Raw genomic sequence first — 10,427 nt, 5'->3', positions numbered from 1 at the left:
TTCAATGAGGGAGTCTTTCCTTGTAAGGAAACTAGAACTAGAACTGACCCCATTTCAAGTTTAGAGGATCCCTTCACCCAACCTGAAGTTACACCAATTGAGGTGGAGCTTCCTGCTCAAACTCAAACCAGCCAAGAAACTGAAGTTTTTATTGAACATGGAGAAGAAACTGGACAAACTGATCCAAAACATGAGGATGAGATAGAAACAGCAGATGACACTGAGATTCAACCTGAAAACTTACAAGACTACCAGCTTGCAAGAGACAGAACCAGAAGACAGGTAAGGGCACCTACAAGATATTCCTATGCTGATCTAATATATACTGCCCTCCTTGCAAGTACTGAAGTACAAAGAAGAGAACCAGAAACCTATGAGGAAGCCATGCAGCCAAAGGAGAAGGACCAATGGAAGGCTGCTATGGAAGCTGCAATGAAGTCCTTAGAGGTGAACAGAACTTGGAAACTTGTACCAAAGCCTAAGGACCAGAAACTTGTACAATGCAAGTGGCTGCTCAAACTAAAGGAAGGTATCACTGAAAAGGTTCCCCTCAAGTATAAGGCTAGACTAGTAGCCAAGGGTTTCACCCAAAGAGAGGGAATAAACTTCAATGAAGTCTTTTCTCCAGTAGTTAAGTACAAAACCATAAGGCTCATGTTGTCCATAGTAGCCCACCAGGATCTAGAGCTTGAACAATTAGATGTTACAACTGCATTCCTACATGGAGATCTTGAGGAAGAGATCTACATGAGCCAACCCTTATGTTTCATAGATAAAAATGCCCCCAACCATGTCTGCCTACTGCTGAAATCTTTATATGGTCTAAAACAATCCCCTAGGCAATGGTATAAGAGGTTTGATACCTTTATAGTAAGTATAGGATTCACTAGGATTAAGTATGATAGTTGTTTCTACTTTGCTATTTTGGATGAAATACCTATTTACTTACTGCTCTATGTAGATGACATGTTACTGATAAGCAAATCAAAGCCTCTGATCTGTGTGTTAAACAATAAACTGATTGCTGAATTTGAAATGAAAGACCTAGGGGATGCTAGAAAGATTTTAGGCATGCAAATTGATAGAAACAGAAGTAAATGTAGACTAAAAATTCACCAGTGCTCATACCTGCATAAGTTAGTGGAAAAATTTGGAATGTCAGGGACCAAAACTATCTTAATCCCTTTAGCTAACCATTTCACATTAAGCAAGGCTCAATGCCCTAATACTAATGCCGAGTTAATTAAAATGGAGACCATACCCTATGCTAATGTAATTGGATCCTTGATGTATGCTATGATTAGCACTAGGCCTGCCTTATCATTTGTGATATCCTTGCTAAGTAGATTCATGTCCAATCCTGGTATGGAACATTAGACAGCCCTGAAGTGGGTACTCAAATATGTTAATGGCTCTTTAAATGTGGGACTGGAATACTATAAAAGATTTGCCTCACTTGAGCTGGTTGGTTTTGTAGACTCTAATTTTGCAAGTGATAGGGACACTAGGAAGTCAATCACTGCATATTACTTTACCTTGGGGGGCAATTGCATCAGCTGAAAGTCCCAATTACAGCTTATAGTTGCACTATCAACAACCGAGGCTGAATATGTGGCTGTAACTGATGTATTTAAGGAGGCAATTTGGCTCAAAGGGATCCTGAGTGAAGCAAACCTGTCTGAACTGAAGCCAACAATTTTTTCAGACAGTCAAAGTGCAATACACCTGAGTAAAAATCCAGTATACCATGAGCGAACTAAACACATAGATGTTCGCTATCACTTTGTGAGAGATCTGATCACTAGGGAGAAGATAGCTCTCAATAAGGTTCCTACTGAGCACAATCCAGCAGACATGGGTACGAAGATTGTTACACTTGCTAAAGTTCAAGCATTGCTTGAACCTGCTGTCCATTCAGTAAGCAAGGGTAACAAAAGAACCATGAAGGACTCACTAAAGGCAAGCTGCACTAGCACATGAGCTATTTTTCAACCCATCAAGGTGGAGATTGTTGGATGATGGCTTGAAACTCTGTCATATTAGAACTTAAATGGAACAACGTCGTTTTGATCCAAACTAAGAAAACCATCCTGAGCGTTGATGAAGAGAAGATCCAACAGCTGGAATTTAACCCTAATGTCAACCATATAAAAGCAGAGTTATTTTGGCATTTGGCACACAGTATTCATTTTTGCAAATCTCTCTCTTCTTCGTTAAACACCATTTTGAGTCTGTTAGGGTTTCAATTTGGGTTGAGTGAATCTTGTAACTTGTTGATTGAGTGACTAGGTCAGGTCATTCTAGGTTTATTGTATACGCTGTTTATAGGGATTCAAAGGGTGTAATCTCTAGGGTGAGTTACGGGTTGAAGAAGGGTTATTGAGGGTTTTGTGTTGCTATGTATAATCTATAATCTTGACAGTGATTTAGTGCAGCGAGCTCATATGTTTCCCAAGTTCAACGTGGACGTAGCTTGCTCAAATATAAAGCAAGTGAACCACGGTAAAATTTCGGTTGTTCTTGTGTGTGTGGTTTGTGATTCTTGATTGTGATCTTTTGTTATTTGATTGATTCTTGTGTGAGTGGTTATAACAGTGCTAATAGAATCTGGCAACACTTCGAAACATATGAAACACAAGTGTAGTAGTAGGAGGTACTTGAATTTGGATATATCTTCTCTAATAAATGATCCAATAATATATAGGCTCATCTCCAAACTGTTTTGCTGTTGGAAAGACAATGCTTCGAACACTCCTTGAGTTATCAACTATAAGTTGTAGAAATTCTTTACCACATGGCTCTGTGTCACCATGTGAAAAATGCCAAAATTTCAAATTTTTGGCTTCCGAAATTTATGAATGCGGACTCACCTTTTGTCATTGATATTACAAGATCATGCATAAGAACCTTAAATGTCCAATAATAATCATGATCCAAGAATTCCTCTAAGAAACCCCTTGACCATAAAACTTTCATATATTGGACAGCAACATCTTCAAACTCTTTAGTTTTATCAAAGGTTTTAAGCAGTCCAAGTGCCATCCAATATTGGGTCATGTAATCACCGCTATAACAATAATCCTTTGGAAACAAACAAAGATAAGTAAAACATCGCTTCAAGGGAGATGGCAAATGATCATAGCTCAGTTTCAATACTGGTAAGATATCTTCAATATCTTGATCCACCTGCCAGATGTCATTTTGTTTTATAACCACTCACTTTCATTTGTGTTTGCATAAAGTAAGCTTCCTAAAGATCTCGCAGCCAACAGAACTCCTTTAAATTTTTTAACAATGTCCATCCCAATTTTAATGAGCCTTGGAAAATCTTTCCCTTCTCCATCTTTGAACGTATACTTCTTAAATAATGACAAGGGTTTCTCATTGGAAAGACCTTATAGAAAATGGGAGGGACCCGTGCTCATTATTTCTGCAACTCTATTTCTTCGTGTGCTCACAATAATTTTACTTCCATTGACACCATTTAGCAATAATTTTCTCAAATCCATCCATTTCTCGGACTTCTCATTCTAGACATCATCCATGTCAAGCAAAAACTTTTTACCTGTCAAAATTTCCTCCAAACGCTTATGAATTTCATCTCCTTTTAACTTAATACAATCATCATGTATTGTAGATTTAATAATTTCTTTCATCAATCTAGTGACATCAAAGTCATCTGACATGCATGTTCACATCTTTAATGGAAAGAAATCATTTACCCTTTCATTATTGTAAACCATTTGAGTAAGAGTGGTTTTACTCGAACCCCCAGTTCCAACTATTGGAATGACAGAGACTCCCTCTCCTTTGGTTGGTTGCATTAAAACGCTTATGATCCTTTTTTATCATCCTCTCTTCCAATAACATAAGGAGCTCCCAAGAAAGGATAAGTCTCTCTCTTTGATGGATAATTATGATCTTTTTTTTTATCATCATGTCCAAGCCTCCTGAGTAGTGTGGTGATAATACTCATGAACAATGTCTACTTTGATTTGAGTCATTTTTTTAAGGATCAAATAATGATTTGCAACAATTTTTTTTATTATGGTTTATCAAAACAATATTGCAGTTTCATAATATTTGCAAACCTCACAAGAATTGTCTGGATTTTGGCCTCATTTGACATTTAATGTAACGAATAGAGTAATGTGCTTTTCTTCTTCTCTTCCCAGTGATAATTGTTGGTTGATCTCAATATTGTAGGCTTCATGTTATTTTTAATATCAATTTCTTCTCTTCTAGAGTTGTATCTTTTTACCCCTTGCAATATAAATAGAAAGTCTATAGTTTATAAATCTCTCTCTCTCTCTCTCTCTCTCTCTCTCTCTCTCTCTCTTGTCCTTTTTAAGTAATCATTATGTTTACCCCTTGCTATATAAATAGAAAGTTTATAGTTTATTGGAATATATTTTGTTTGATCATTTTTGCCTACTGATCGCATTCACATATTACAAGGTTGCTTCAGGCTTATTGAGGTGTTCAGATTAGATGTGTGGCTCGTTTTTTTCTTTTTGTTGGCTTGGCTTTTAGGGGGTTAAATTTAACTGAGGACAATTTTATGCTGCAGGTTATTGATAAAAATTCCTCTGCTATTCACTATGGCCCATCGGGAAATTCTAATGTTTCTGACTAGAGAATGGCCTTGTCGAAGTATGCAAGATATGTGTGTATGATTATTTGAAGATATAAGATATTTTTATGCCAAAAGATGAAGAATTAGAATTTAATTTTCTCTGCGAGAGCAGGGCCTTACATTTGAAGGTGTTTTGTTGTTAAGTGGAATGTGTCTATTCTTGACACAAGGAAAGAGGCATAAAAAAGAGTGAAAAACAAAACAACTAAGGGTGCGTTTGGTTTATTATTTTGGATAGGATTTTGGGGATAGTATTAGATAGTTGGATAGGGTTATGATTACGAGAATAGGATTTGCAGGATATGTGTTTGGTAGAGTATTTTGACCTTGATATTTGTGTTGAATATTTTATTAATATATTTTTTTATAAATGATTTATTAATATAATATTTTGTTGTGTTTTGTTAAAATAATGTATTATTATATATATATAACTTATCAAATTACATTTTAATAATACTAAATATTTTATTGGTAATTTTGTCACCCGTATATATTAAAAAACAAAAATCCATATTAATTTTCAAGTACTAATCCAAGTACTAATCCAACTGTTTAAAAACACCACATTAATACATATATGACAAAAGTACTAATTATCAACCCTTACAATCATTATTACATGTATACTCCATTAACAACTACGACATGGTCCACTGTGCCACCCACAGTGCATTCGTTATGTTATCCCGTAAAGTCGTCATGTTGTCTATAATACCTTGTTGCGGTTGACTCGGTCTTTCTCCATTTCGGCCATATTCTGCCCCATTTTGACAATCACAATTTACTTGCTCATTACCCGTACTATTATTGGTTTGTTCGAAGATACGGTCGTCCATATTGTACATTCTGATAAAATTATGAAGTACACAACATGCCATAGCAATCTTCCCTCGTTTGTCCAACGGGTAATTGTTCATTCCATTTAGAATACGGAACCGTCTTTTCAAAATACCAGAGGTTCTCTCAATAACATTGCGGAGTGAAGCATGTCTGTAGTTAAATAATTCTTGTGGCCCGCTTCGGTTACGGCGGTGGTCAGAAATATGGTAAGCCACTCGCCTATGAGGGGCGAGGAATCCATCTCTATTTGGATAACCCGCATCAACCAAATAGTATTTCCTTGTAATAATATCAAACATTTTATTTGAATTACAGGGCCGCAACAGTGGAGGTAATACGCTATAATACGTCAAGAAAATACTTATACCTGGTGGAGGATGTGGGAATCCAGAATTAGGATCATCAATAATTGAATTTAAAACTCTTGAATCATGCACAGATCCTTCCCATCCAGTAACGACATAAGTGAACATCATGTTAAAGTCGCATACAGCCATTACATTCTGTGACATTGATCCTTTGCGATTCCGGTACCTATCGGCAAATTCACGTGGAACCGAAGCGTATACATATGTGCCATCCATGGCTCCAATACAGTCCTATCATGAAAATGGGGCATTTTACTAATATTAACCTACTAAACAAATTAATAACACAATGAACTTAACTATCTACTAATAGCAAACATAAGGAACCAGTATCTTAAAGAAAGGGTAATATTTTCTGTTGGCTGATATTTCCCATGGAACATCATTGAAGTCAGGTGGTCTGATAAACTCTATCTTCAACTCACATATAGCGTCGCAAACTACGGTAACATGTCTAGAGATCATCTCACTCGAATGTTGGAAATCCTCCATCATCGTTCTGATTGTCTCATTTTTTCCAACGATTGTTAGAAATATCATAACTTGTTCTTCCAAACTCTTTCTCCTGGTTGGTTGCAATTTGCCTTGATCGGACAAAAATTCACATAACAATGTAAAACAGTCTTTGTCCATGCAGCACTTGTCATAGATCCTATCAGGATAACCGTTGAGTATTTCCAACATGTACTGATGACCAGTTAATACAGATGTATGTCGTGGTTGAGGTCGACTTGCTTCTAACGCGGCAACACCGCATAGTGCAATGGCTATATCTGTCAGTATTTCTTCTTCGTCCCTCTCATCTGTAGCACGTTATCTTCTTCCTATACGGCTAGACAACGCCTTTTAAACCTACACATTTGCAAAACATTTATCAACAATTAACAGTTGTTGTACTACTTGGCAAAATATAACAGTCAATATTTAATTGTAATGACAATCAAAAACAGTGTTTACACATTACAATATCACATAAATAAGTTCATACAGTAGCATTATAAATTGTAATTGTAATGACAACTGCCCACTGACGCATACAAAATTGTTGCTAAACAATTATGAAATATAGTGTCATCTACTAATTATTGGAAAAAAATTTATGAATCCAGTTAGCCTTTTCCTCCAGTGGGAGTTTCACAAATATCTCCCGCCACCCTGGATTTTCATATAAGTATGTGACAGCCGGCAGATAAAACTGTGTCGGTACTTGCATGGCCGTCATGATGTCAATACATGTAACGCCCCATTTGAGATACATAGCCATTGTTTATGTTATGGCCTCAAGGTTTACTGAATTGCCCCTAAATGAGGTTGTATCTTATTCATGTTGTTTGGTTGGCCCTTGGTTGAGTTTATGTTTTGGGTTTGGTTGAGTGTTTACCCTGGAATTGATCAAGACTTAGCGGATTTTGGAGTTGCAATCTTCGCCGAGGCGAAGAATAGTCTTCGCCGCGGCGACGTTGGCTTTGTGTATGGCAATGTCGGTTCTGTAATTCTTCACCGGGGCGACAAAGAATCCTTCACCGCGGCGAAGGGCCGGTTGAGTTTTTGTTTGAGTTTCTAGAGAATTCTTTCCTAAGGGCAAAATGACCATTCTACCCCTAATTAGGAGGAAAAGTAGGGACTAAAATGTAAGAAAATTTCATGGAGAATAGGTTAGTGTGGCGGTGTGAGTGTAATGAATCAAAGGATAAAGGTGGAATTTTCAAGAAAGAGTAAGGGCAAAATGGGAAAGAGTGTATATTATATGAGCTAATAAGAGTTTAGTTCTCTAAACCCCTTCATTTCACCCATTTCCACCGCCTTTTCATCTCCCATTTTCTCTCAATTCCTAACTCAATCTTCTAAGGGATTTTTGAGAGTTTTGAGTTGGGATTTGACAAAGAATTGATCCTAAGCAAGAAGAGGAAATAAGGGAAAGCTAAGGTCCAACAAGAGTAGAGATTTTTGGTGAAGACTACTCAAGTATGAGGTAAGTAAATCCAACTCAAGCTAAAGTTTAAGAAATCCTTGAGTAGAGATTTTCTTTATGCATGTATATATGATGCTTGTTGAGAAATTGAGTAGAGATGTTTGTCTATTTGTTGAGAAATGGAGTTGAGATGAATATTCATGTTGTGTTTGTTGGATATGCTTCCTTTATGAGAAGTGTTGATGTGTGATGAGTTTGAGATGAAGTTGGAGGAGATTGAGTAAATTTTTTAGTAGTGTTCTTCTATGATAGGAATTATGTCCATAGAAGGGAGTTTCTTCCCATTTTGGATGATTAAAAGGAGAAATAGAATTGTAGTTATAGAGGAGGTTTTGTATGCACATGAGTTGTTTGATAAAATGCCTAAGTGAAAGCATGTTACTAAACTGCCCTGTCACAATTGTGACTTTCTGAGTGCTTTTTGGGCATCTTACATATTGAACTGGGTTTAGACCAAAACATAAAAGTTATAGCCTTGTCTCTAAGCTTTAAAACGAGACAAAAATTGTAGCAATCCGATATGTATAACTCAAGTTATGCCATTTTGAGTGTGACTTGCATAGAATGATTGTCTTTGATGCAATAATGCATTTGTGCTTTTCATGAGTGCATTAATGAGCATGAACCATCCATATGCATGAATTATGCATTATAGAAAGAGTAGAGAACTTTGTGAATAGACTAATCTAAGAGTTAAGCTATACGATGAGTACTAGCTTGAGAAAGAGATAAGTATTAGCTTAAGCAAGAGTAGAGAATTTTGAGTATAAGCTATACTATGAGTAAAAGTTTGAGTGAGAAAGAGTAGAGAATGTTGAGAATAGGAACTCTAAGAGTAAAGAGAATAAGAACACTCTAATAGTAAAGAGAAAGAGAGATTGAGCATTAGCGAATAAAACAGAGAAAAGTGATACGGAAGATAATAGAGTAGGTTGTGCGATGGGGAACCCGTGAGTGATAAGTAAAGTCACGAGAGTGGGTGCTTTGTGATCCCCAGCCGTGCCTCCGGTTAGATGGGGCCGTGACCGTCACGAAGAGTGGAACATGATGTTCCAGCTGTGCCTCCGGTTAGATGGGGCCGTGACATTCAGAGAGAGAGAGAATACACTCACGTGGCCAAGGGTTCCAAATCCATGCATGACCGAGTCCGATCGGCAGAGAATGAGTAGAAGTCACGAAGAGTGGGTTGGTGCTTTGTGATCTCCACCCAGCCGTGCCTTTGGTAAGATGAGGCTGTGACATACAAGTGAGGAAGAATGAGCAAGCATGAGAAAGAATAAAGAGAGACAATGAGTAGGGTTACGAAGAGTGGGATAAGTATCCAGTCGTGCCTCCGGTAAGATGAGGCCGTGACCTACAACAGAAAGTTAAGAGAAGAGTTATGAGAAGAGAGACAGAAAGAGAATCAATAGAAGTCACGTAGAGCGGGGGAAGTCTCGGTCGTGCCTCCGGTAAGATGGGGCCGTGACATTCAAAGAACGAGTTAATAGAAATGAATTATGAGAAATGAGAATGAGATAATAGAGAGAATGAGAAAGAATGAGAAAGCTTGAGAAAGAATGAGATAGAAAGAGAGAGAGTATGAGAAAGAATGAGAGAGATTGAGTTAGTAAGAATAGAGAGTAGAAGAAAGAAACATGCAGTTCTTTTGCATTAATTGCATGTACATCTCATACATGCATGCACCATGAGTTCTTCCATGGTTAGTGAGAGTATAACGAGAATAAGAGAGAACCATGATTTTCCTTCATGGTGAGTATGACGAGAATAAGAGAGAGAACCATGATTTTCCTTCATGGTGAGTATGATGAGAATAAGAGAGAATCATGATTTTCCTTCATGGTGAGTAAGAATAAGAGAAGGAAAAAAGAGAATAAGAACAGAGAGAAAGAAAGAATAAAAAGAGCAGAACAGAGTTAAAGTTGCGGGGACAGGTAGTAGAGGATTTACTTACTGAGCATTATTGTGCTCACCCCATTGTTCTTCCCTGTTTTGTAGGAAATATGAGCAGCGGTCGGATGAACGTTGAGGAGCAGAGAGTATTGGCATTACTGTCCACCAGTTATGATATTTTGTATTAAGTAGAAAGTTTTTAATACATAGTGTTTTGTATTTGTAAGAATTATATTTTATTGAGTAAAGAAAATTTGAGCCCACTATTTTCCATACGCTATGTTATCTATAATTTACATAGTATGAACTATAAGAATAGTAGTAAAGAACAGGTGTTACAATACAATTGCTCATGGAGAAAGGATCAGATGGAACACTGATGTTCTCTTCTTCCCTCTCATCTGCACTGCGATTGGAAGCCCTCGATCCCATTGTCCGCTTCTCCGCAAGCTCCTCCGTCAAGCTAAAAATGGCATCCTCAATTAAATGTCCCGGCCCCCTTCTGTGCCTCTGATTTCTCGCTCTTCCATGGCCAGATGTGTTTGGCCGTTTTTCCCCTGTCAAACGATCAGGATCAGGTTCAAAGTCGCTATCATCCATAGGAACCACGTCGGGATTGGAATAACTAGAGGTCTCCACCTGTTAGGATGTAGATGTGTACGCATATCTTCCAGTGGCAGTTTGTTTCTCAAATATTATTTCATAAAGTTCCTTG

Source organism: Pistacia vera, unplaced genomic scaffold, assembly GCF_008641045.1.
Source record: "Pistacia vera cultivar Batoury unplaced genomic scaffold, PisVer_v2 Contig192, whole genome shotgun sequence".
NCBI classification, from domain to species: domain Eukaryota; kingdom Viridiplantae; phylum Streptophyta; class Magnoliopsida; order Sapindales; family Anacardiaceae; genus Pistacia; species Pistacia vera.
Note: the sequence above shows the minus strand (reverse complement) of the source record.